Source organism: Anopheles funestus, unplaced genomic scaffold (genome assembly GCF_943734845.2).
Source record: "Anopheles funestus unplaced genomic scaffold, idAnoFuneDA-416_04 scaffold_9_ctg1, whole genome shotgun sequence".
Taxonomy (NCBI): Eukaryota; Metazoa; Arthropoda; class Insecta; order Diptera; family Culicidae; genus Anopheles; species Anopheles funestus.
The window spans coordinates 84,223-110,150 of record NW_026045350.1 but is presented as its reverse complement, the minus strand read 5'-3'; the positions used below and the strand labels follow the sequence as shown (position 1 = coordinate 110,150).

At 46.1% G+C, this 25,928-nt stretch overlaps 1 long non-coding RNA gene across 3 annotated transcripts in view; it reads left to right on the top strand.

Annotated features, from left to right (window-relative positions):
* Positions 1-3,666: 3,666 nt before the first annotated feature.
* LOC125774463 (uncharacterized) overlaps positions 3,667-25,928 on the top strand; it is a 43,697-nt gene continuing 21,435 nt past the window's right edge. Inside the window, exons 1-2 of one of the 3 annotated variants that reach the window (XR_007420924.1) lie at positions 3,667-3,968; positions 12,757-12,812. This is a non-coding gene — a long non-coding RNA (uncharacterized LOC125774463). Of the gene's footprint in view, positions 3,969-4,078; positions 4,305-5,413; positions 5,649-12,756; positions 12,813-25,928 lie in introns of those variants that run through there. The other 2 variants (XR_007420923.1, XR_007420922.1) reach the window with 2 other exon arrangements.

Here is a 25,928-nt window from a genome sequence, read left to right as displayed (position 1 = left end):
GCTAAGGTGTCTTGGCTAATGTGTCTTGGCTAATGTGTCTCGGCTAATGTGTCTTGGCTAAGGTGTCTTGGCTAAGGTGTCTTGGCTAAGGTGTCTTGGCTAAGGTGTCTTGGCTAAGGTGTCTTGGCTAATGTGTCTTGGCTAATGTGTCTCGGCTAATGTGTCTTGGCTAAGGTGTCTTGGCTAAGGTGTCTTGGCTAAGGTGTCTTGGCTAATGTGTCTTGGCTAATGTGTCTCGGCTAAGGTGTCTTGGCTAAGGTGTCTTGGCTAATGTGTCTTGGCTAAGGTGTCTTGGCTAATGTGTCTTGGCTAAGGTGTCTTGGCTAAGGTGTCTTGGCTAATGTGTCTTGGCTAAGGTGTCTTGGCTAAGGTGTCTTGGCTAAGGTGTCTTGGCTAATGTGTCTTGGCTAATGTGTCTCGGCTAATGTGTCTTGGCTAAGGTGTCTTGGCTAAGGTGTCTTGGCTAAGGTGTCTTGGCTAATGTGTCTTGGCTAATGTGTCTCGGCTAAGGTGTCTTGGCTAAAGTGTCTTGGCTAATGTGTCTCGGCTAAGGTGTCTTGGCTAAGGTGTCTTGGCTAATGTGTCTTGGCTAATGTGTCTTGGCTAAGGTGTCTTGGCTAATGTGTCTCGGCTAAGGTGTCTTGGCTAATGTGTCTCGGCTAAGGTGTCTTGGCTAAGGTGTCTTGGCTAAGGTGTCTTGGCTAAGGTGTCTTGGCTAATGTGTCTTGGCTAATGTGTCTTGGCTAATGTGTCTTGGCTAAGGTGTCTTGGCTAAGGTGTCTTGGCTAAGGTGTCTTGGCTAAAGTGTCTTGGCTAAGGTGTCTTGGCTAAGGTGTCTTGGCTAAGGTGTCTTGGCTAAGGTGTCTTGGCTAATGTGTCTCGGCTAAGGTGTCTTGGCTAAGGTGTCTTGGCTAAGGTGTCTTGGCTAAGGTGTCTTGGCTAATGTGTCTTGGCTAATGTGTCTCGGCTAAGGTGTCTTGGCTAAGGTGTCTTGGCTAAGGTGTCTTGGCTAAGGTGTCTTGGCTAAGGTGTCTTGGCTAAGGTGTCTTGGCTTAGGTGTCTTGGCTAAGGTGTATTGGCTAATGTGTCTCGGCTAAGGTGTCTTGGCTAAGGTGTCTTGGCTAAGGTGTCTTGGCTAAGGTGTCTTGGCTAATGTGCCTTGGCTAATGTGTCTTGGCTAATGTGTCTCGGCTAAGGTGTCTTGGCTAAGGTGTCTTGGCTAAAGTGTCTTGGCTAAGGTGTCTTGGCTAATGTGTCTCGGCTGAAGTGTCTTGGCTAGGGTGTCTCGGCTAAAGTGTCTTGGCTAAGGTGTCTTGGCTAATGTGTCTTGGCTAAGGTGTCTTGGCTAAGGTGTCTTGGCTAAGGTGTCTTGGCTAAGGTGTCTTGGCTAAGGTGTCTTGGCTAATGTGTCTCGGCTAAGGTGTCTTGGCTAAGGTGTCTTGGCTAATGTGTCTTGGCTAAGGTGTCTTGGCTAATGTGTCTCGGCTAAAGTGTCTTGGCTAAGGTGTCTTGGCTAAGGTGTCTTGGCTAAGGTGTCTTGGCTAATGTGTCTTGGCTAATGTGTCTCGGCTAAGGTGTCTTGGCTAAAGTGTCTTGGCTAAGGTGTCTTGGCTAAGGTGTCTTGGCTAATGTGTCTTGGCTAAGGTGTCTTGGCTAAGGTGTCTTGGCTAAGGTGTCTTGGCTAATGTGTCTCGGCTAAGGTGTCTTGGCTAAGGTGTCTTGGCTAAGGTGTCTTGGCTAAGGTGTCTTGGCTAATGTGCCTTGGCTAATGTGTCTTGGCTAATGTGTCTCGGCTAAGGTGTCTTGGCTAAGGTGTCTTGGCTAAGGTGTCTTGGCTAAGGTGTCTTGGCTAAGGTGTCTTGGCTAATGTGTCTCGGCTGAAGTGTCTTGGCTAGGGTGTCTTGGCTAAAGTGTCTTGGCTAAGGTGTCTTGGCTAATGTGTCTTGGCTAAGGTGTCTTGGCTAATGTGTCTTGGCTAAGGTGTCTTGGCTAAGGTGTCTTGGCTAAGGTGTCTTGGCTAAGGTGTCTTGGCTAATGTGTCTTGGCTAATGTGTCTTGGCTAAGGTGTCTTGGCTAAGGTGTCTTGGCTAAGGTGTCTTGGCTAAGGTGTCTTGGCTAAGGTGTCTTGGCTAAGGTGTCTTGGCGAATGTGTCTTGGCTAAGGTGTCTTGGCTAATGTGTCTCGGCTAAGGTGTCTTGGCTAAGGTGTCTTGGCTAATGTGTCTTGGCTAAGGTGTCTTGGCTAAGGTGTCTTGGCTAATGTGTCTCGGCTAAGGTGTCTTGGCTAATGTGTCTCGGCTAAGGTGTCTTGGCTAAGGTGTCTTGGCTAAGGTGTCTTGGCTAAGGTGTCTTGGCTAATGTGTCTTGGCTAATGTGTCTTGGCTAATGTGTCTCGGCTAAGGTGTCTTGGCTAAGGTGTCTTGGCTAAGGTGTCTTGGCTAAGGTGTCTTGGCTAAGGTGTCTTGGCTAAGGTGTCTTGGCTAAAGTGTCTTGGCTAAGGTGTCTTGGCTAAGGTGTCTTGGTTAAGGTGTCTTGGCTAAGGTGTCTTGGCTAATGTGTCTCGGCTAAGGTGTCTTGGCTAAGGTGTCTCAGCTAAGGTGTCTTGGCTAAAGTGTCTTGGCTAAGGTGTCTCGGCTAATGTGTCTCGGCTAAAGTGTCTTGGCTAAGGTGTCTTGGCTAAGGTGTCTTGGCTAATGTGTCTCGGCTAAGGTGTCTTGGGTAAGGTGTCTTGGCTAATGTGTCTTGGCTAAAGTGTCTTGGCTAAGGTGTCTTGGCTAATGTGTCTCGGCTAAGGTGTCTTGGCTAAGGTGTCTTGGCTAAGGTGTCTCGGCTTATGTGTCTTGGCTAAGGTGTCTTAGCTAAGGTGTCTTGGCTAATGTGTCTTGGCTAAGGTGTCTTGGCTTAGGTGTCTTGGCTAAGGTGTCTTGGCTAAGGTGTCTTGGCTAAGGTGTCTTGGCTAATGTGTCTTGGCTAAGGTGTCTTGGCTAATGTGTCTCGGCTAAGGTGTCTTGGCTAAAGTGTCTTGGCTAAGGTGTCTTGGCTAAGGTGTCTTGGCTAAGGTGTCTTGGCTAAGGTGTCTTGGCTTAGGTGTCTTGGCTAAGGTGTCTTGGCTAATGTGTCTCGGCTAAGGTGTCTTGGCTAAGGTGTCTTGGCTAAGGTGTCTTGGCTAAGGTGTCTTGGCTAATGTGTCTTGGCTAAGGTGTCTTGGCTAATGTGTCTTGGCTAATGTGTCTTGGCTAATGTGTCTTGGCTAAGGTGTCTTGGCTAATGTGTCTTGGCTAAGGTGTCTTGGCTAAGGTGTCTTGGCTAATGTGTCTTGGCTAAGGTGTCTTGGCTAAGGTGTCTTGGCTAATGTGTTTTGGCTAATGTTTCTTGGCTAATGTGTCTTGGCTAATGTGTCTTGGCTAATGTGTCTTGGCTAATGTGTCTTGGCTAAGGTTTCTTGGCTAAAGTGTCTTGGCTAAGGTGTCTTGTCTAAGGTGTCTTGGCTAAGGTGTCTTGGCTAAAGTGTCTTGGCTAATGTGTCTTGGCTAAGGTGTCTTGGCTAATGTGTCTTGGCTAATGTGTCTTGGCTAATGTGTCTTGGCTAATGTGTCTCGGCTAATGTGTCTTGGCTAAGGTGTCTTGGCTAAGGTGTCTTGGCTAATGTGTCTTGGCTAAGGTGTCTTGGCTAAAGTGTCTTGGCTAAGGTGTCTTGTCTAAGGTGTCTTGGCTAAGGTGTCTTGGCTAAGGTGTCTTGGCTAAGGTGTCTTGGCTAAAGTGTCTTGGCTAAGGTGTCTCGGCTAATGTGTCTTGGCTAAGTTGTCTTGGCTAAGGTGTCTTGGCTAAGGTGTCTTGGCTAATGTGTCTTGGCTAATGTGTCTTGGCTAATGTGTCTTGGCTAAGGTGTCTTGGCTAATGTGTCTTGGCGAAGGTGTCTTGGCTAAGGTGTCTTGGCTAAGGTGTCTTGGCTAATGTGTCTTGGCTAATGTGTCTTGGCTAATGTGTCTTGGCTAATGTGTCTTGGCTAATGTGTCTCGGCTAATGTGTCTTGGCTAAGGTGTCTTGGCTAAGGTGTCTTGGCTAATGTGTCTTGGCTAAGGTGTCTTGGCTAAAGTGTCTTGGCTAAGGTGTCTTGTCTAAGGTGTCTTGGCTAAGGTGTCTTGGCTAAGGTGTCTTGGCTAATGTGTCTTGGCTAATGTGTCTTGGCTAATGTGTCTTGGCTAATGTGTCTTGGCTAAGGTGTCTTGGCTAATGTGTCTTGGCGAAGGTGTCTTGGCTAAGGTGTCTTGGCTAAGGTGTCTTGGCTAATGTGTCTTGGCTAATGTGTCTTGGCTAATGTGTCTTGGCTAATGTGTCTTGGCTAATGTGTCTCGGCTAATGTGTCTTGGCTAAGGTGTCTTGGCTAAGGTGTCTTGGCTAATGTGTCTTGGCTAAGGTGTCTTGGCTAAAGTGTCTTGGCTAAGGTGTCTTGTCTAAGGTGTCTTGGCTAAGGTGTCTTGGCTAAGGTGTCTTGGCTAATGTGTCTTGGCTAAGGTGTCTTGGCTAAGGTGTCTTGGCTAAAGTGTCTTGGCTAAGGTGTCTTGTCTAAGGTGTCTTGGCTAAGGTGTCTTGGCTAATGTGTCTTGGCTAATGTGTCTTGGCTAATGTGTCTTGGCTAATGTGTCTTGGCTAAGGTGTCTTGGCTAAGGTGTCTTGGCTTATGTGTCTTGGCTAAGGTGTCTTGGCTAAAGTGTCTTGGCTAAGGTGTCTTGTCTAAGGTGTCTTGGCTAAGGTGTCTTGGCTAAGGTGTCTTGGCTAATGTGTCTTGGCTAAGGTGTCTTGGCTAAGGTGTCTTGGCTAAGGTGTCTTGGCTAAGGTGTCTTGGCTAATGTGTCTTGGCTAAGGTGTCTTGGCTAAAGTGTCTTGGCTAAGGTGTCTTGTCTAAGGTGTCTTGGCTAAGGTGTCTTGGCTAAGGTGTCTTGGCTAATGTGTCTTGGCTAAGGTGTCTTGGCTAAGGTGTCTTGGCTAATGTGTCTTGGCTAATGTGTCTTGGCTAATGTGTCTTGGCTAATGTGTCTTGGCTAAGGTGTCTTGGCTAATGTGTCTTGGCTAATGTGTCTTGGCTAATGTGTCTTGGCTAAGGTGTCTTGGCTAATGTGTCTTTTCTAAGGTGTCTTGGCTAATGTGTCTTGGCTAAGGTGTCTTGGCTAAAGTGTCTTGGCTAAGGTGTCTTGTCTAAGGTGTCTTGGCTAAGGTGTCTTGGCTAAGGTGTCTTGGCTAATGTGTCTTGGCTAAGGTGTCTTGGCTAATGTGTCTTGGCTAAGGTGTCTTGGCTAATGTGTCTTGGCTAATGTGTCTCGGCTAATGTGTCTTGGCTAAGGTGTCTTGGCTAAGGTGTCTTGGCTAATGTGTCTTGGCTAAGGTGCCTTGGCTAAAGTGTCTTGGCTAAGGTGTCTTGTCTAAGGTGTCTTGGCTAAGGTGTCTTGGCTAAGGTGTCTTGGCTAATGTGTCTTGGCTAAGGTGTCTTGGCTAAGGTGTCTTGGCTAATGTGTCTTGGCTAATGTGTCTTGGCTAATGTGTCTTGGCTAATGTGTCTTGGCTAAGGTGTCTTGGCTAATGTGTCTTGGCGAAGGTGTCTTGGCTAAGGTGTCTTGGCTAAGGTGTCTTGGCTAATGTGTCTTGGCTAATGTGTCTTGGCTAATGTGTCTTGGCTAATGTGTCTTGGCTAAGGTGTCTTGGCTAATGTGTCTTGGCTAAGGTGTCTTGGCTAAGGTGTCTTGGCTAATGTGTCTTGGCTAAGGTGTCTTGGCTAAAGTGTCTTGGCTAAGGTCTCTTGTCTAAGGTGTCTTGGCTAAGGTGTCTTGGCTAAGGTGTCTTGGCTAATGTGTCTTGGCTAAGGTGTCTTGGCTTAGGTGTCTTGGCTAATGTGTCTTGGCTAATGTGTCTTGGCTAAGGTGTCTTGGCTAATGTGTCTTGGCTAAGGTGTCTCGGCTAATGTGTCTTGGCTAAGGTGTCTTGGCTAAGGTGTCTTGGCTAATGTGTCTTGGCTAAGGTGTCTTGGCTAAGGTGTCTTGGCTAAGGTGTCTTGGCTAAGGTGTCTTGGCTAATGTGTCTTGGCTAAGGTGTCTCGGCTAATGTGTCTTGGCTAAGGTGTCTTGGCTAAGGTGTCTTGGCTAATGTGTCTTGGCTAAGGTGTCTTGGCTAAGGTGTCTTGGCTAAGGTGTCTTGGCTAATGTGTCTTGGCTAATGTGTCTTGGCTAAGGTGTCTTGGCTAATGTGTCTTGGCTAAGGTGTCTTGGCTAAAGTGTCTTGGCTAAGGTGTCTTGTCTAAGGTGTCTTGGCTAATGTGTCTTGGCTAATGTGTCTTGGCTAATGTGTCTTGGCTAAGGTGTCTTGGCTAAGGTGTCTTGGCTAATGTGTCTTGGCTAAAGTGTCTTGGCTAAGGTGTCTTGTCTAAGGTGTCTTGGCTAAGGTGTCTTGGCTAAGGTGTCTTGGCTAATGTGTCTTGGCTAAGGTGTCTTGGCTAAGGTGTCTTGGCTAATGTGTCTTGGCTAAGGTGTCTTGGCTAAAGTGTCTTGGCTAAGGTGTCTTGTCTAAGGTGTCTTGGCTAAGGTGTCTTGGCTAAGGTGTCTTGGCTAATGTGTCTTGGCTAAGGTGTCTTGGCTAAGGTGTCTTGGCTAATTTGTCTGGGCTAATGTGTCTTGGCTAATGTGTCTTGGCTAATGTGTCTTGGCTAAGGTGTCTTGGCTAATGTGTCTTGGCGAAGGTGTCTTGGCTAAGGTGTCTTGGCTAAGGTGTCTTGGCTAATGTGTCTTGGCTAATGTGTCTTGGCTAATGTGTCTTGGCTAATGTGTCTTTTCTAAGGTGTCTTGGCTAATGTGTCTTGGCTCAGGTGTCTTGGCTAATGTGTCTTTTCTAAGGTGTCTTGGCTAATGTGTCTTGGCTCAGGTGTCTTGGCTAATGTTTCTTTTCTAAGGTGTCTTGGCTAATGTGTCGTGGCTAATGTGTCTTGGCTAATGTGTCTTGACTAATGTGTCTTTGCTAAGGTGTCTTGGCTAATGTGTCTTGGCTCAGGTGTCTTGGCTAATGTGTCTTTTCTAAGGTGTCTTGGCTAATGTGTCTTGGCTAAGGCGTCTTGGCTAATGTGTTTGCTAAGGTGTCTTGGCTAATGTGTCTTGGCTAAGGTGTCTTTTCTAAGGTGTCTTGGCTAATGTGTCTTTTCTAAGGTGTCTTGGCTAAGGTGTCGTGGCTAAAGTGTCTTGGCTAAGGTGTCTTGGCTAATGTGTCTTGGCTAAGGTGTCTTGGCTAATGTGTCTTGGCTAATGTGTCTTGGCTAAGGTGTCTTGGCTAATGTGTCTTTTCTAAGGTGTCTTAGCTCATGTGTCTTGGCTAAGGTGTCTTGGCTAATGTGTCTTGGCTAATGTGTTTTGGCTAATGTGTCTTGGCTAATGTGTCTTGGCTAAGGTGTCTTGGCTAATGTGTCTTGGCTAAGGTGTCTTGGCTAATGTGTCTTTTCAAAGGTGTCTTGGCTAATGTGTCTTGGCTAATGTGTCTTGGCTAATGTGTCTTGGCTAAGGTGTCTTGGCTAATGTGTCTTGGCTAAGGTGTCTTGGCTAAGGTGTCTTGGCTAATGTGTCTTGGCTAATGTGTCTTGGCTAAGGTGTCTTCTCTAATGTGTCTTGGCTAAGGTGTCTTGGCTAATGTGTCTTGGCTAATGTGTCTTGGCTAAGGTGTCTTGGCTAATGTGTCTTGGCTAAGGTGTCTTGGCTAATGTGTCTTGGCTAATGTGTCTTGGCTAAGGTGTCTTGGCTAAGGTGTCTTGGCTAATGTGTCTTGGCTAAGGTGTCTTGCCTAAGGTGTCTTGGCTAATGTGTCTTGGCTAATGTGTCTTTTCTAAGGTGTCTTGGCTAATGTGTCTTGGCTCAGGTGTCTTGGCTAATGTGTCTTTTCTAAGGTGTCTTGGCTAATGTGTCTTGGCTCAGGTGTCTTGGCTAATGTTTCTTTTCTAAGGTGTCTTGGCTAATGTGTCTTGGCTAAGGTGTCTTGGCTAATGTGTCTTGGCTAATGTGTCGTGGCTAATGTGTCTTGGCTAATGTGTCTTGACTAATGTGTCTTTGCTAAGGTGTCTTGGCTAATGTGTCTTGGCTCAGGTGTCTTGGCTAATGTGTCTTGGCTAAGGTGTCTTGGCTAATGTGTCTTGGCTAATGTGTCTTGGCTAATGTGTCTCGGCTAAGGTGTCTTGGCTAATGTGTCTTGGCTAAGATGTCTTTTCTAAGGTGTCTTGGCTAATGTGTCTTTTCTAAGGTGTCTTGGCTAAGGTGTCGTGGCTAAAGTGTCTTGGCTAAGGTGTCTTGGCTAATGTGTCTTGGCTAAGGTGTCTTGGCTAATGTGTCTTGGCTAATGTGTCTTGGCTAAGGTGTCTTGGCTAATGTGTCTTTTCTAAGGTGTCTTAGGTCATGTGTCTTGGCTAATGTGTTTTGGCTAATGTGTCTTGGCTAATGTGTCTTGGCTAAGGTGTCTTGGCTAATGTGTCTTGGCTAAGGTGTCTTGGCTAATGTGTCTTTTCAAAGGTGTCTTGGCTAATGTGTCTTGGCTAATGTGTCTTGGCTAATGTGTCTTGGCTAAGGTGTCCTGGCTAATGTGTCTTGGCTAAGGTGTCTTGGCTAAGGTGTCTTGGCTAATGTGTCTTGGCTAATGTGTCTTGGCTAAGGTGTCTTCTCTAATGTGTCTTGGCTAAGGTGTCTTGGCTAATGTGTCTTGGCTAATGTGTCTTGGCTAAGGTGTCTTGGCTAATGTGTCTTGGCTAAGGTGTCCTGGCTAATGTGTCTTGGCTTAGGTGTCTTGGCTAATGTGTCTTGGCTAATGTGTCTTGGCTAAGGTGTCTTGGCTAATGTGTCTTTTCTAAGGTGTCTTAGCTCATGTGTCTTGGCTAAGGTGTCTTGGCTAATGTGTCTTGGCTAATGTGTTTTGGCTAATGTGTCTTGGCTAATGTGTCTTGGCTAAGGTGTCTTGGCTAATGTGTCTTGGCTAAGGTGTCTTGGCTAATGTGTCTTGGCTAAGGTGTCTTGGCTAAGGTGTCTCGGCTAATGTGTCTTGGCTAATGTGTCTTGGCTAAGGTGTCTTGGCTAAGGTGTCTTGGCTAAGGTGTCTTGGCTAAGGTGTCTTGGCTAAAGTGTCTTGGCTAAGGTGTCTTGTCTAAGGTGTCTTGGCTAAGGTGTCTTGGCTAAGGTGTCTTGGCTAATGTGTCTTGGCTAAGGTGTCTTGGCTAAGGTGTCTTGGCTAATGTGTCTTGGCTAATGTGTCTTGGCTAATGTGTCTTGGCTAATGTGTCTTGGCTAATGTGTCTTGGCTAAGGTGTCTTGGCGAAGGTGTCTTGGCTAATGTGTCTTGGCTCAGGTGTCTTGGCTAATGTGTCTTTTCTAAGGTGTCTTGGCTAATGTGTCTTGGCTAAGGCGTCTTGGCTAATGTGTTTGCTAAGGTGTCTTGGCTAAGGTGTCTTTTCTAAGGTGTCTTGGCTAATGTGTCTTTTCTAAGGTGTCTTGGCTAAGGTGTCGTGGCTAAAGTGTCTTGGCTAAGGTGTCTTGGCTAATGTGTCTTGGCTAAGGTGTCTTGGCTAATGTGTCTTGGCTAATGTTTCTTGGCTAATGTGTCTTGGCTAATGTGTCTTGGCTAATGTGTCTTGGCTAATGTGTCTTGGCTAAGGTGTCTTGGCTAATGTGTCTTGGCTAAGGTGTCTTGGCTAATGTGTCTTGGCTAATGTGTCTTGGCTAAGGTGTCTTGGCTAAGGTGTCTTGGCTAAGGTGTCTCGGCTAAGGTGTCTTGGCTAAGGTGTCTTGGCTAAGGTGTCTTGGCTAAAGTGTCTTGGCTAAGGTGTCTTGTCTAAGGTGTCTTGGCTAAGGTGTCTTGGCTAATGTGTCTTGGCTAATGTGTCTTGGCTAATGTGTCTTGGCTAATGTGTCTTGGCTAAGGTGTCTTGGCTAATGTGTCTTGGCTAAGGTGTCTTGGCTAATGTGTCTTGGCTAAGGTGTCTTGGCTAATGTGTCTTGGCTAAGGTGTCTTGGCTAAGGTGTCTTGGCTAATGTGTCTTGGCTAAGGTGTCTTGGCTAAGGTGTCTTGGCTAATGTGTCTTGGCTAAGGTGTCTTGGCTAATGTGTCTTGGCTAATGTGTCTTGGCTAATGTGTCTTGGCTAAGGTGTCTTGGCTAATGTGTCTTGGCTAAGGTGTCTTGGCTAAAGTGTCTTGGCTAAGGTGTCTTGTCTAAGGTGTCTTGGCTAATGTGTCTCGGCTAATGTGTCTTGGCTAATGTGTTTTGGCTAATGTTTCTTGGCTAATGTGTCTTGGCTAATGTGTCTTGGCTAATGTGTCTTGGCTAATGTGTCTTGGCTAAGGTGTCTTGGCTAATGTGTCTTGGCTAAGGTGTCTTGGCTAATGTGTCTTGGCTAATGTGTCTTGGCTAAGGTGTCTTGGCTAAGGTGTCTTGGCTAAGGTGTCTCGGCTAAGGTGTCTTGGCTAAGGTGTCTTGGCTAAGGTGTCTTGGCTAAAGTGTCTTGGCTAAGGTGTCTTGTCTAAGGTGTCTTGGCTAAGGTGTCTTGGCTAATGTGTCTTGGCTAATGTGTCTTGGCTAATGTGTCTTGGCTAATGTGTCTTGGCTAAGGTGTCTTGGCTAAGGTGTCTTGGCTAATGTGTCTTGGCTAAGGTGTCTTGGCTAATGTGTCTTGGCTAAGGTGTCTTGGCTAATGTGTCTTGGCTAATGTGTCTTGGCTAAGGTGTCTTGGCTAATGTGTCTTGGCTAATGTGTCTTGGCTAATGTGTCTAGGCTAAGGTGTCTTGGCTAATGTGTCTTGGCTAATGTGTCTTGGCTAATGTGTCTTGGCTAATGTGTCTTGGCTAAGGTGTCTTGGCTAAGGTGTCTTGGCTAATGTGTCTTGGCTAAGGTGTCTTGGCTAAAGTGTCTTGGCTAAGGTGTCTTGGCTAAGGTGTCTTGGCTAAGGTGTCTTGGCTAATGTGTCTTGGCTAAGGTGTCTTGGCTAAGGTGTCTTGGCTAATGTGTCTTGGCTAATGTGTCTTGGCTAATGTGTCTTGGCTAATGTGTCTCGGCTAATGTGTCTTGGCTAAGGTGTCTTGGCTAAGGTGTCTTGGCTAATGTGTCTTGGCTATGGTGTCTTGGCTAAAGTGTCTTGGCTAAGGTGTCTTGTCTAAGGTGTCTTGGCTAAGGTGTCTTGGCTAAGGTGTCTTGGCTAATGTGTCTTGGCTAAGGTGTCTTGGCTAAGGTGTCTTGGCTAAAGTGTCTTGGCTAAGGTGTCTTGTCTAAGGTGTCTTGGCTAAGGTGTCTTGGCTAATGTGTCTTGGCTAATGTGTCTTGGCTAATGTGTCTTGGCTAATGTGTCTTGGCTAAGGTGTCTTGGCTAAGGTGTCTTGGCTAATGTGTCTTGGCTAAGGTGTCTTGGCTAAAGTGTCTTGGCTAAGGTGTCTTGGCTAATGTGTCTTGGCTAAGGTGTCTTTTCTAAGGTGTCTTGGTTAATGTGTCTCGGCTAATGTGTCTTGGCTAAGGTGTCTTGGCTAAGGTGTCTTGGCTAATGTGTCTTGGCTAAGGTGTCTTGGCTAAAGTGTCTTGGCTAAGGTGTCTTGTCTAAGGTGTCTTGGCTAAGGTGTCTTGGCTAAGGTGTCTTGGCTAAGGTGTCTTGGCTAATGTGTCTTGGCTAAGGTGTCTTGGCTAAGGTGTCTTGGCTAAGGTGTCTTGGCTAATGTGTCTTGGCTAATGTGTTTTGGCTAATGTGTCTTGGCTAATGTGTCTTGGCTAATGTGTCTTGGCTAATGTGTCTTGGCTAAGGTGTCTTGGCTAATGTGTCTTGGCTAAGGTGTCTTGGCTAATGTGTCTCGGCTAAGGTGTCTTGGCTAATGTGTCTTGGCTAATGTGTCTTGGCTAAGGTGTCTTGGCTAATGTGTCTTTTCTAAGGTGTCTTGGCTAATGTGTCTTGGCTAAGGTGTCTTGGCTAAAGTGTCTTGGCTAAAGTGTCTTGGCTAAGGTGTCTTGTCTAAGGTGTCTTGGCTAAGGTGTCTTGGCTAAGGTGTCTTGGCTAATGTGTCTTGGCTAAGGTGTCTTGGCTAATGTGTCTTGGCTAATGTGTCTTGGCTAATGTGTCTTGGCTAATGTGTCTCGGCTAATGTGTCTTGGCTAAGGTGTCTTGGCTAAGGTGTCTTGGCTAATGTGTCTTGGCTAAGGTGTCTTGGCTAAAGTGTCTTGGCTAAGGTGTCTTGTCTAAGGTGTCTTGGCTAAGGTGTCTTGGCTAAGGTGTCTTGGCTAAGGTGTCTTGGCTAATGTGTCTTGGCTAAGGTGTCTTGGCTAAGGTGTCTTGGCTAATGTGTCTTGGCTAATGTGTCTTGGCTAATGTGTCTTGGCTAATGTGTCTTGTCTAAGGTGTCTTGGCTAAGGTGTCTTGGCTAAGGTGTCTTGGCTAAAGTGTCTTGGCTAAGGTGTCTTGTCTAAGGTGTCTTGGCTAATGTGTCTTGGCTAAGGTGTCTTGGCTAATGTGTCTTGGCTAAGGTGTCTTGGCTAATGTGTCTTGGCTAATGTGTCTTGGCTAATGTGTCTTGGCTAATGTGTCTTGGCTAATGTGTCTTGGCTAAGGTGTCTTGGCTAAGGTGTCTTGGCTAATGTGTCTTGGCTAAGGTGTCTTGGCTAAGGTGTCTTGGCTAAGGTGTCTTGGCTAATGTGTCTTGGCTAAGGTGTCTTGGCTAAAGTGTCTTGGCTAAGGTGTCTTGGCTAAGGTGTCTTGGCTAAGGTGTCTTGGCTAAGGTGTCTTGGCTAATGTGTCTTGGCTAATGTGTCTTTTCTAAGGTGTCTTGGCTAATGTGTCTTGGCTAATGTGTCTTGGCTAATGTGTCTTGGCTAAGGTGTCTTGGCTAATGTGTCTTGGCTAAGGTGTCTTGGCTAAGGTGTCTTGGCTAATGTGTCTTGGCTAAGGTGTCTTGGCTAAGGTGTCTTGGCTAATGTGTCTTGGCTAATGTGTTTTGGCTAATGTTTCTTGGCTAATGTGTCTTGGCTAATGTGTCTTGGCTAATGTGTCTTGGCTAATGTGTCTTGGCTAAGGTGTCTTGGCTAATGTGTCTTGGCTAAGGTGTCTTGGCTAATGTGTCTTGGCTAAGGTGTCTTGGCTAATGTGTCTTGGCTAATGTGTCTTGGCTAAGGTGTCTTGGCTAATGTGTCTTTTCTAAGGTGTCTTAGCTCATGTGTCTTGGCTAAGGTGTCTTGGCTAATGTGTCTTGGCTAATGTGTTTTGGCTAATGTGTCTTGGCTAATGTGTCTTGGCTAAGGTGTCTTATCTAATTTGTCTTGGCTAAGGTGTCTTGGCTAATGTGTCTTGGCTAAGGTGTCTTGGCTAATGTGTCTTGGCTAATGTGTCTTGGCTAAGGTGTCTTGGCTAAGGTGTCTTGGCTAAGGTGTCTCGGCTAAGGTGTCTTGGCTAAGGTGTCTTGGCTAAGGTGTCTTGGCTAAAGTGTCTTGGCTAAGGTGTCTTGTCTAAGGTGTCTTGGCTAAGGTGTCTTGGCTAATGTGTCTTGGCTAATGTGTCTTGGCTAATGTGTCTTGGCTAATGTGTCTTGGCTAAGGTGTCTTGGCTAAGGTGTCTTGGCTAATGTGTCTTGGCTAAGGTGTCTTGGCTAATGTGTCTTGGCTAAGGTGTCTTGGCTAATGTGTCTTGGCTAATGTGTTTTGGCTAATGTGTCTTGGCTAATGTGTCTTGGCTAAGGTGTCTTATCTAATTTGTCTTGGCTAAGGTGTCTTGGCTAATGTGTCTTGGCTAAGGTGTCTTGGCTAATGTGTCTTGGCTAATGTGTCTTGGCTAAGGTGTCTTGGCTAAGGTGTCTTGGCTAAGGTGTCTCGGCTAAGGTGTCTTGGCTAAGGTGTCTTGGCTAAGGTGTCTTGGCTAAAGTGTCTTGGCTAAGGTGTCTTGTCTAAGGTGTCTTGGCTAAGGTGTCTTGGCTAATGTGTCTTGGCTAATGTGTCTTGGCTAATGTGTCTTGGCTAATGTGTCTTGGCTAAGGTGTCTTGTCTAAGGTGTCTTGGCTAATGTGTCTTGGCTAAGGTGTCTTGGCTAATGTGTCTTGGCTAATGTGTCTTGGCTAATGCGTCTAGGCTAAGGTGTCTTGGCTAATGTGTCTTGGCTAATGTGTCTTGGCTAATGTGTCTTGGCTAAGGTGTCTTGGCTAAGGTGTCTTGGCTAATGTGTCTTGGCTAAGGTGTCTTGGCTAAAGTGTCTTGGCTAAGGTGTCTTGTCTAAGGTGTCTTGGCTAAGGTGTCTTGGCTAAGGTGTCTTGGCTAATGTGTCTTGGCTAAGGTGTCTTGGCTTATGTGTCTTGGCTAATGTGTCTTGGCTAATGTGTCTTGGCTAATGTGTCTCGGCTAATGTGTCTTGGCTAAGGTGTCTTGGCTAAGGTGTCTTGGCTAATGTGTCTTGGCTAAGGTGTCTTGGCTAAAGTGTCTTGGCTAAGGTGTCTTGTCTAAGGTGTCTTGGCTAAGGTGTCTTGGCTAAGGTGTCTTGGCTAAGGTGTCTTGGCTAAGGTGTCTTGGCTAAGGTGTCTTGGCTAAAGTGTCTTGGCTAAGGTGTCTTGTCTAAGGTGTCTTGGCTAAGGTGTCTTGGCTAATGTGTCTTGGCTAATGTGTCTTGGCTAATGTGTCTTGGCTAATGTGTCTTGGCTAATGTGTCTTGGCTAATGTGTCTTGGCAAATGTGTCTTGGCTAATGTGTCTTGGCTAAGGTGTCTTGGCTAAGGTGTCTTGGCTAAAGTGTCTTGGCTAAGGTGTCTTGTCTAAGGTGTCTTGGCTAAGGTGTCTTGGCTAAGGTGTCTTGGCTAATGTGTCTTGGCTAAGGTGTCTTGGCTAAGGTGTCTTGGCTAATGTGTCTCGGCTAATGTGTCTTGGCTAATGTGTCTTGGCTAATGTGTCTCGGCTAATGTGTCTTGGCTAAGGTGTCTTGGCTAAGGTGTCTTGGCTAATGTGTCTTGGCTAAGGTGTCTTGGCTAAAGTGTCTTGGCTAAGGTGTCTTGTCTAAGGTGTCTTGGCTAAGGTGTCTTGGCTAAGGTGTCTTGGCTAATGTGTCTTGGCTAAGGTGTCTTGGCTAAGGTGTCTTGGCTAATGTGTCTTGGCTAATGTGTCTTGGCTAATGTGTCTTGGCTAATGTGTCTTGGCTAAGGTGTCTTGGCTAATGTGTCTTGGCGAAGGTGTCTTGGCTAAGGTGTCTTGGCTAAGGTGTCTTGGCTAATGTGTCTTGGCTAATGTGTCTTGGCTAATGTGTCTTGGCTAATGTGTCTTTTCTAAGGTGTCTTGGCTAATGTGTCTTGGCTCAGGTGTCTTGGCTAATGTGTCTTTTCTAAGGTGTCTTGGCTAATGTGTCTTGGCTCAGGTGTCTTGGCTAATGTTTCTTTTCTAAGGTGTCTTGGCTAATGTGTCTTGGCTAAGGTGTCTTGGCTAATGTGTCTTGGCTAATGTGTCGTGGCTAATGTGTCTTGGCTAATGTGTCTTGACTAATGTGTCTTTGCTAAGGTGTCTTGGCTAATGTGTCTTGGCTCAGGTGTCTTGGCTAATGTGTCTTTTCTAAGGTGTCTTGGCTAATGTGTCTTGGCTAAGGCGTCTTGGCTAATGTGTTTGCTAAGGTGTCTTGGCTAATGTGTCTTGGCTAAGGTGTCTTTTCTAAGGTGTCTTGGCTAATGTGTCTTTTCTAAGGTGTCTTGGCTAAGGTGTCGTGGCTAAAGTGTCTTGGCTAAGGTGTCTTGGCTAATGTGTCTTGGCTAAGGTGTCTTGGCTAATGTGTCTTGGCTAATGTGTCTTGGCTAAGGTGTCTTGGCTAATGTGTATTTTCTAAGGTGTCTTAGCTCATGTGTCTTGGCTAAGGTGTCTTGGCTAATGTGTCTTGGCTAATGTGTTTTGGCTAATGTGTCTTGGCTAATGTGTCTTGGCTAAGGTGTCTTGGCTAATGTGTCTTGGCTAAGGTGTCTTGGCTAATGTGTCTTGGCTAAGGTGTCTTGGCTAATGTGTCTTGGCTAATGTGTCTTGGCTAATGTGTCTTGGCTAAGGTGTCTTGGCTAATGTGTCTTGGCTAAGGTGTCTTGGCTAAGGTGTCCTGGCTAATGTGTCTTGGCTAAGGTGTCTTGGCTAAGGTGTCTTGGCTAATGTGTCTTGGCTAATGTGTCTTGGCTAAGGTGTCTTCTCTAATGTGTCTTGGCTAAGGTGTCTTGGCTAATGTGTCTTGGCTAATGTGTCTTGGCTAAGGTGTCTTGGCTAATGTGTCTTGGCTAAGGTGTCTTGGCTAATGTGTCTTGGCTAAGGTGTCTTGGCTGATGTGTCCTGGCTAATGTGTCTTGGCTAAGGTGTCTTGGCTAATGTGTCTTTTCTAAGGTGTCTTAGCTCATGTGTCTTGGCTAAGGTGTCTTGGCTAATGTGTCTTGGCTAATGTGTTTTGGCTAATGTGTCTTGGCTAATGTGTCTTGGCTAAGGTGTCTTGGCTAATGTGTCTTGGCTAAGGTGTCTTGGCTAATGTGTCTTGGCTAAGGTGTCTTGGCTAATGTGTCTTGGCTAATGTGTCTTGGCTAAGGTGTCTTGGCTAAGGTGTCTTGGCTAAGGTGTCTTGGCTAAGGTGTCTTGGCTAAAGTGTCTTGGCTAAGGTGTCTTGTCTAAGGTGTCTTGGCTAATGTGTCTTGGCTAAGGTGTCTTGGCTAATGTGTCTTGGCTAAGGTGTCTTGGCTAAGGTGTCTTGGCTAAGGTGTCTTGGCTAAGGTGTCTTGGCTAAAGTGTCTTGGCTAAGGTGTCTTGTCTAAGGTGTCTTGGCTAATGTGTCTTGGCTAAGGTGTCTTGGCTAATGTGTCTTGGCTAAGGTGTCTTGGCTAAGGTGTCTTGGCTAAGGTGTCTTGGCTAATGTGTCTCGGCTGAAGTGTCTTGGCTAATGTGTCTTGGCTAATGTGTTTTGGCTAATGTGTCTTGGCTAATGTGTCTTGGCTAAGGTGTCTTGGCTAATGTGTCTTGGCTAAGGTGTCTTGGCTAAGGTGTCTTGGCTAAGGTGTCTTGGCTAAGGTGTCTTGGCTAATGTGTCTTGGCTAAGGTGTCTTGGCTAAGGTGTCTTGGCTAATGTGTCTTGGCTATGGTGTCTTGGCTAATGTGTCTTGGCTAAGGTGTCTTGGCTAATGTGTCTTGGCTAATGTGTCTTGGCTAATGTGTCTTGGCTAATGTGTCTTGGCTAAGGTGTCTTGGCTAATGTGTCTTGGCGAAGGTGTCTTGGCTAATGTGTCTTGGCTCAGGTGTCTTGGCTAATGTGTCTTTTCTAAGGTGTCTTGGCTAATGTGTCTTGGCTAAGGCGTCTTGGCTAATGTGTTTGCTAAGGTGTCTTGGCTAATGTGTCTTGGCTAAGGTGTCTTGGCTAAGGTGTCTTGGCTAATGTGTCTTTTCTAAGGTGTCTTGGCTAAGGTGTCGTGGCTAAAGTGTCTTGGCTAAGGTGTCTTGGCTAATGTGTCTTTTCTAAGGTGTCTTGGCTAATGTGTCTTGGCTAAGGCGTCTTGGCTAATGTGTTTGCTAAGGTGTCTTGGCTAATGTGTCTTTTCTAAGGTGTCTTGGCTAATGTGTCTTGGCTAAGGTGTCTTGGCTAAGGTGTCTTGGCTAATGTGTCTTGGCTAAGGTGTCTTGGCTAAAGTGTCTTGGCTAAGGTGTCTTGTCTAAGGTGTCTTGGCTAAGGTGTCTTGGCTAAGGTGTCTTGGCTAATGTGTCTTGGCTAAGGTGTCTTGGCTAAGGTGTCTTAGCTCATGTGTCTTGGCTAAGGTGTCTTGGCTAATGTGTCTTTTCTAAGGTGTCTTAGCTCATGTGTCTTGGCTAATGTGTCTTGGCTAAGGTGTCTTGGCTAATGTGTCTTGGCTAAGGTGTCTTGGCTAATGTGTCTTGGCTAAGGTGTCTTGGCTAATGTGTCTTGGCTAATGTGTCTTGGCTAATGTGTCTTGGCTAAGGTGTCTTGGCTAATGTGTCTTGGCTAAGGTGTCTTGGCTAAGGTGTCTTGGCTAATGTGTCTTGGCTAAGGTGTCTTGGCTAAGGTGTCTTGGCTAATGTGTCTTGGCTAATGTGTTTTGGCTAATGTGTCTTGGCTAATGTGTCTTGGCTAATGTGTCTTGGCTAATGTGTCTTGGCTAATGTGTCTTGGCTAAGGTGTCTTGGCTAATGTGTCTTGGCTAAGGTGTCTTGGCTAATGTGTCTTGGCTAAGGTGTCTTGGCTAATGTGTCTTGGCTAATGTGTCTTGGCTAAGGTGTCTTGGCTAATGTGTCTTTTCTAAGGTGTCTTAGCTCATGTGTCTTGGCTAAGGTGTCTTGGCTAATGTGTCTTGGCTAATGTGTTTTGGCTAATGTGTCTTGGCTAATGTGTCTTGGCTAAGGTGTCTTGGCTAAGGTGTCTTGGCTAAAGTGTCTTGGCTAAGGTGTCTTGTCTAAGGTGTCTTGGCTAAGGTGTCTTGGCTAATGTGTCTTGGCTAAGGTGTCTTGGCTAAGGTGTCTTGGCTAATGTGTCTTGGCTAATGTGTCTTGGCTAATGTGTCTTGGCTAATGTGTCTCGGCTAATGTGTCTTGGCTAAGGTGTCTTGGCTAAGGTGTCTTGGCTAATGTGTCTTGGCTAAGGTGTCTTGGCTAAAGTGTCTTGGCTAAGGTGTCTTGTCTAAGGTGTCTTGGCTAAGGTGTCTTGGCTAAGGTGTCTTGGCTAATGTGTCTTGGCTAAGGTGTCTTGGCTAAGGTGTCTTGGCTAATGTGTCTTGGCTAATGTGTCTTGGCTAATGTGTCTTGGCTAATGTGTCTTGGCTAAGGTGTCTTGGCTAATGTGTCTTGGCGAAGGTGTCTTGTCTAAGGTGTCTTGGCTAAGGTGTCTTGGCTAATGTGTCTTGGCTAATGTGTCTTGGCTAATGTGTCTTGGCTAAGGTGTCTTGGCTAAGGTGTCTTGGCTAAAGTGTCTTGGCTAAGGTGTCTTGTCTAAGGTGTCTTGGCTAAGGTGTCTTGGCTAAGGTGTCTTGGCTAATGTGTCTTGGCTAAGGTGTCTTGGCTAAGGTGTCTTGGCTAATGTGTCTTTTCTAAGGTGTCTTAGCTCATGTGTCTTGGCTAAGGTGTCTTGGCTAATGTGTCTTGGCTAATGTGTTTTGGCTAATGTGTCTTGGCTTATGTGTCTTGGCTAAGGTGTCTTGGCTAATGTGTCTTGGCTAAGGTGTCTTGGCTAATGTGTCTTGGCTAAGGTGTCTTGGCTAATGTGTCTTGGCTAATGTGTCTTGGCTAAGGTGTCTTGGCTAAGGTGTCTTGGCTAAGGTGTCTCGGCTAAGGTGTCTTGGCTAAGGTGTCTTGGCTAATGTGTCTTGGCTAAGGTGTCTTGGCTAAGGTGTCTTGGCTAATGTGTCTTGGCTAATGTGTCTTGGCTAAGGTGTCTTCTCTAATGTGTCTTGGCTAATGTGTCTTGGCTTATGTGTCTAGGCTAAGGTGTCTTGGCTAATGTGTCTTGGCTAATGTGTCTTGGCTAAGGTGTCTTGGCTAATGTGTCTTTTCTAAGGTGTCTTGGCTAATGTGTCTTGGCTAAGGTGTCTTGGCTAATGTGTCTTGGCTAATGTGTCTTGGCTAAGGTGTCTTGGCTAATGTGTCTTGGCTAATGTGTCTTGGCTAATGTGTCTTGGCTAAGGTGTCTTGGCTAATGTGTCTTGGCTAAGGTGTCTTGGCTAAGGTGTCTTGGCTAATGTGTCTTGGCTAAGGTGTCTTGGCTAAGGTGTCTTGGCTAATGTGTCTTGGCTAATGTGTTTTGGCTAATGTGTCTTGGCTAATGTGTCTTGGCTAATGTGTCTTGGCTAATGTGTCTTGGCTAATGTGTCTTGGCTAATGTGTCTTGGCTAATGTGTCTTGGCTAAATTGTCTTGGCTAAGGTGTCTTGGCTAAGGTGTCTTGGCTAATGTGTCTTGGCTAAGGTGTCTTGGCTAAGGTGTCTTGGCTAAGGTGTCTTGGCTAATGTGTCTTGGCTAATGTGTCTTGGCTAAAGTGTCTTGGCTAAGGTGTCTTGGCTAAGGTGTCTTGGCTAATGTGTCTTGGCTAATGTGTCTTGGCTAATGTGTCTTGGCTAAGGTGTCTTGGCTAATGTGTCTTGGCTAATGTGTCTTGGCTGATGTGTCTTGGCTAATGTGTCTTGGCTAATGTGTTTCGGCTAATGTGTCTTGGCTAAGGTGTCTTGGCTAAGGTGTCTTGGCTAATGTGTCTTTTCTAATGTGTCTTGGCTAATGTGTCTTGGCTAATGTGTCTCGGCTAATGTGTCTCGGCTAAGGTGTCGTGGCTAAGGTGTCTTGGCTAAGGTGTCTTGGCTAATGTGTCTTGGCTAAGGTGTCTTGGCTAAGGTGTCTTGGCTAATGTGTCTTGGCTAAGGTGTCTTGGCTAAGGTGTCTTGGCTAAGGTGTCTCGGCTAATGTGTCTCGGCTAAGGTGTCTTGGCTAAGGTGTCTTGGCTAAGGTGTCTTGGCTAATGTGTCTTGGCTAAGGTGTCTTGGCTAAGGTGTCTTGGCTAATGTGTCTTGGCTAAGGTGTCTTGTCTAAGGTGTCTTGGCTAAGGTGTCTTGGCTAAGGTGTCTTGGCTAATGTGTCTTGGCTAAGGTGTCTTGGCTAAAGTGTCTTGGCTAAGGTGTCTTGTCTAAGGTGTCTTGGCTAAGGTGTCTTGGCTAATGTGTCTTGGCTAATGTGTCTTGGCTAATGTGTCTTGGCTAATGTGTCTTGGCTAAGGTGTCTTGGCTAAGGTGTCTTGGCTAATGTGTCTTGGCTAAAGTGTCTTGGCTAAAGTGTCTTGGCTAAGGTGTCTTGTCTAACCGTGCAAATAGACCTGGAGCGATATTTCTCAGTGAGATATCTCTCGTTGCGATGCGATGAAATGCGATGAAAAGTTCATATATAAAAAACAACATCTAAACGTCGTTGCCATAGAAACACATAGAATTATATCATCACAGTAGCCAAAGAAATGTCTCGCCCAGCGATTTTCCTTTGTTTGCTAAATTGAGCTACTTTGCGAAATATCTCACTGAGAAATATCGCTCCAGGTCTATTTGCACGGTAAGGTGTCTTGGCTAAGGTGTCTTGGCTAAGGTGTCTTGGCTAATGTGTCTTGGCTAAGGTGTCTTGGCTAATGTGTCTTGGCTAATGTGTCTTGGCTAATGTGTCTTGGCTAATGTGTCTCGGCTAATGTGTCTTGGCTAAGGTGTCTTGGCTAAGGTGTCTTGGCTAATGTGTCTTGGCTAAGGTGTCTTGGCTAAGGTGTCTTGGCTAAGGTGTCTTGGCTAATGTGTCTTGGCTAAGGTGTCTTGGCTAAGGTGTCTTGGCTAAGGTGTCTTGGCTAATGTGTCTTGGCTAAGGTGTCTTGTCTAAGGTGTCTTGGCTAAGGTGTCTTGGCTAAGGTGTCTTGGCTAATGTGTCTTGGCTAAGGTGTCTTGGCTAAAGTGTCTTGGCTAAGGTGTCTTGTCTAAGGTGTCTTGGCTAAGGTGTCTTGGCTAATGTGTCTTGGCTAATGTGTCTTGGCTAATGTGTCTTGGCTAATGTGTCTTGGCTAAGGTGTCTTGGCTAAGGTGTCTTGGCTAAGGTGTCTTGGCTAAGGTGTCTTGGCTAATGTGTCTTGGCTAAGGTGTCTTGGCTAAGGTGTCTTGTCTAAGGTGTCTTGGCTAAGGTGTCTTGGCTAATGTGTCTTGGCTAATGTGTCTTGGCTAATGTGTCTTGGCTAATGTGTCTTGGCTAAGGTGTCTTGGCTAAGGTGTCTTGGCTAATGTGTCTTGGCTAATGTGTCTTGGCTAATGTGTCTTGGCTAATGTGTCTCGGCTAATGTGTCTTGGCTAAGGTGTCTTGGCTAAGGTGTCTTGGCTAATGTGTCTTGGCTAAGGTGTCTTGGCTAAAGTGTCTTGGCTAAGGTGTCTTGTCTAAGGTGTCTTGGCTAAGGTGTCTTGGCTAAGGTGTCTTGGCTAATGTGTCTTGGCTAAGGTGTCTTGGCTAAGGTGTCTTGGCTAATGTGTCTTGGCTAAGGTGTCTTGGCTAAGGTGTCTTGGCTAAGGTGTCTTGGCTAATGTGTCTTGGCTAAGGTGTCTTCTCTAATGTGTCTTGGCTAATGTGTCTTGGCTCATGTGTCTAGGCTAAGGTGTCTTGGCTAATGTGTCTTTTCTAAGGTGTCTTGGCTAATGTGTCTTGGCTAATGTGTCTTTTCTAAGGTGTCTTGGCTAATGTGTCTTGGCTAAGGTGTCTTGGCTAATGTGTCTTGGCTAAGGTGTCTTGGCTAAGGTGTCTTGGCTAATGTGTCTTGGCTAAGGTGTCTTGGCTAAGGTGTCTTGGCTAAGGTGTCTTGGCTAATGTGTCTTGGCTAAGGTGTCTTCTCTAATGTGTTTTGGCTAATGTGTCTTGGCTCATGTGTCTAGGCTAAGGTGTCTTGGCTAATGTGTCTTTTCTAAGGTGTCTTGGCTAATGTGTCTTGGCTAAGGTGTCTTGTCTAAGGTGTCTTGGCTAATGTGTCTTGGCTAAGGTGTCTTGGCTAAAGTGTCTTGGCTAAAGTGTCTTGGCTAAGGTGTCTTGTCTAAGGTGTCTTGGCTAAGGTGTCTTGGCTAAGGTGTCTTGGCTAATGTGTCTTGGCTAAGGTGTCTTGGCTAAGGTGTCTTGGCTAATGTGTCTTGGCTAAGGTGTCTTGGCTAAGGTGTCTTGGCTAAGGTGTCTTGGCTAATGTGTCTTGGCTAAGGTGTCTTCTCTAATGTGTCTTGGCTAATGTGTCTTGGCTCATGTGTCTAGGCTAAGGTGTCTTGGCTAATGTGTCTTTTCTAAGGTGTCTTGGCTAATGTGTCTTGGCTAAGGTGTCTTGTCTAAGGTGTCTTGGCTAATGTGTCTTGGCTAAGGTGTCTTGGCTAATGTGTCTTGGCTAAGGTGTCTTGGCTAAGGTGTCTTGGCTAATGTGTCTTGGCTAAGGTGTCTTGGCTAAGGTGTCTTGGCTAATGTGTCTTGGCTAAGGTGTCTTGGCTAAGGTGTCTTGGCTAAGGTGTCTTGGCTAATGTGTCTTGGCTAAGGTGTCTTCTCTAATGTGTCTTGGCTAATGTGTCTTGGCTTATGTGTCTAGGCTAAGGTGTCTTGGCTAATGTGTCTTTTCTAAGGTGTCTTGGCTAATGTGTCTTGGCTAATGTGTCTTGGCTAATGTGTCTTGGCTAATGTGTCTTGGCTAATGTGTCTTGGCTTATGTGTCTAGGCTAAGGTGTCTTGGCTAATGTGTCTTTTCTAAGGTGTCTTGGCTAATGTGTCTTGGCTAATGTGTCTTGGCTAATGTGTCTTGGCTAAGGTGTCTTGGCTAAGGTGTCTTGGCTAATGTGTCTTGGCTAATGTGTCTTGGCTAATGTGTCTTGGCTAATGTGTCTTGGCTAAGGTGTCTTGGCTAAGGTGTCTTGGCTAATGTGTCTTGGCTAAGGTGTCTTCTCTAATGTGTCTTGGCTAATGTGTCTTGGCTTATGTGTCTAGGCTAAGGTGTCTTGGCTAATGTGTCTTTTCTAAGGTGTCTTGGCTAATGTGTCTTGGCTAAGGTGTCTTGGCTAAGGTGTCTTGGCTAATGTGTCTTGGCTAAGGTGTCTTGGCTAAAGTGTCTTGGCTAAGGTGTCTTGTCTAAGGTGTCTTGGCTAAGGTGTCTTGGCTAAGGTGTCTTGGCTAATGTGTCTTGGCTAAGGTGTCTTGGCTAAGGTGTCTTGGCTAATGTGTCTTGGCTAAGGTGTCTTTTCTAAGGTGTCTTGGCTAAGGTGTCTTGGCTAAGGTGTCTTGGCTAATGTGTCTTGGCTAAGGTGTCTTCTCTAATGTGTCTTGGCTAATGTGTCTTGGCTTATGTGTCTAGGCTAAGGTGTCTTGGCTAATGTGTCTTTTCTAAGGTGTCTTGGCTAATGTGTCTTGGCTAATGTGTCTTGGCTAATGTGTCTTGGCTAAGGTGTCTTGGCTAAGGTGTCTTGGCTAATGTGTCTTGGCTAATGTGTCTTGGCTAATGTGTCTTGGCTAATGTGTCTTGGCTAAGGTGTCTTGGCTAAGGTGTCTTGGCTAATGTGTCTTGGCTAATGTGTCTTGGCTAAGGTGTCTTGTCTAAGGTGTCTTGGCTAAGGTGTCTTGGCTAAGGTGTCTTGGCTAATGTGTCTTGGCTAAGGTGTCTTGGCTAAAGTGTCTTGGCTAAGGTGTCTTGTCTAAGGTGTCTTGGCTAAGGTGTCTTGGCTAATGTGTCTTGGCTAATGTGTCTTGGCTAATGTGTCTTGGCTAATGTGTCTTGGCTAAGGTGTCTTGGCTAAGGTGTCTTGGCTAAGGTGTCTTGGCTAAGGTGTCTTGGCTAATGTGTCTTGGCTAAGGTGTCTTGGCTAAGGTGTCTTGTCTAAGGTGTCTTGGCTAAGGTGTCTTGGCTAATGTGTCTTGGCTAATGTGTCTTGGCTAATGTGTCTTGGCTAATGTGTCTTGGCTAAGGTGTCTTGGCTAAGGTGTCTTGGCTAATGTGTCTTGGCTAATGTGTCTTGGCTAATGTGTCTTGGCTAATGTGTCTCGGCTAATGTGTCTTGGCTAAGGTGTCTTGGCTAAGGTGTCTTGGCTAATGTGTCTTGGCTAAGGTGTCTTGGCTAAAGTGTCTTGGCTAAGGTGTCTTGTCTAAGGTGTCTTGGCTAAGGTGTCTTGGCTAAGGTGTCTTGGCTAATGTGTCTTGGCTAAGGTGTCTTGGCTAAAGTGTCTTGGCTAAGGTGTCTTGTCTAAGGTGTCTTGGCTAAGGTGTCTTGGCTAAGGTGTCTTGGCTAATGTGTCTTGGCTAAGGTGTCTTGGCTAAGGTGTCTTGGCTAATGTGTCTTGGCTAAGGTGTCTTGGCTAAGGTGTCTTGGCTAAGGTGTCTTGGCTAAGGTGTCTTGGCTAATGTGTCTTGGCTAAGGTGTCTTCTCTAATGTGTCTTGGCTAATGTGTCTTGGCTTATGTGTCTAGGCTAAGGTGTCTTGGCTAATGTGTCTTTTCTAAGGTGTCTTGGCTAATGTGTCTTGGCTAATGTGTCTTGGCTAATGTGTCTTGGCTAAGGTGTCTTGGCTAAGGTGTCTTGGCTAATGTGTCTTGGCTAATGTGTCTTGGCTAATGTGTCTTGGCTAATGTGTCTTGGCTAAGGTGTCTTGGCTAAGGTGTCTTGGCTAAGGTGTCTTGGCTAATGTGTCTTGGCTAAGGTGTCTTGTCTAAGGTGTCTTGGCTAAGGTGTCTTGGCTAAGGTGTCTTGGCTAATGTGTCTTGGCTAAGGTGTCTTGGCTAAAGTGTCTTGGCTAAGGTGTCTTGTCTAAGGTGTCTTGGCTAAGGTGTCTTGGCTAATGTGTCTTGGCTAATGTGTCTTGGCTAATGTGTCTTGGCTAATGTGTCTTGGCTAAGGTGTCTTGGCTAAGGTGTCTTGGCTAAGGTGTCTTGGCTAAGGTGTCTTGGCTAATGTGTCTTGGCTAAGGTGTCTTGGCTAAGGTGTCTTGTCTAAGGTGTCTTGGCTAAGGTGTCTTGGCTAATGTGTCTTGGCTAAGGTGTCTTGGCTAATGTGTCTTGGCTAATGTGTCTTGGCTAATGTGTCTTGGCTAATGTGTCTCGGCTAATGTGTCTTGGCTAAGGTGTCTTGGCTAAGGTGTCTTGGCTAATGTGTCTTGGCTAAGGTGTCTTGGCTAAAGTGTCTTGGCTAAGGTGTCTTGTCTAAGGTGTCTTGGCTAAGGTGTCTTGGCTAAGGTGTCTTGGCTAATGTGTCTTGGCTAAGGTGTCTTGGCTAAGGTGTCTTGGCTAATGTGTCTTGGCTAAGGTGTCTTGGCTAAGGTGTCTTGGCTAAGGTGTCTTGGCTAATGTGTCTTGGTTAAGGTGTCTTCTCTAATGTGTCTTGGCTAATGTGTCTTGGCTCATGTGTCTAGGCTAAGGTGTCTTGGCTAATGTGTCTTTTCTAAGGTGTCTTGGCTAATGTGTCTTG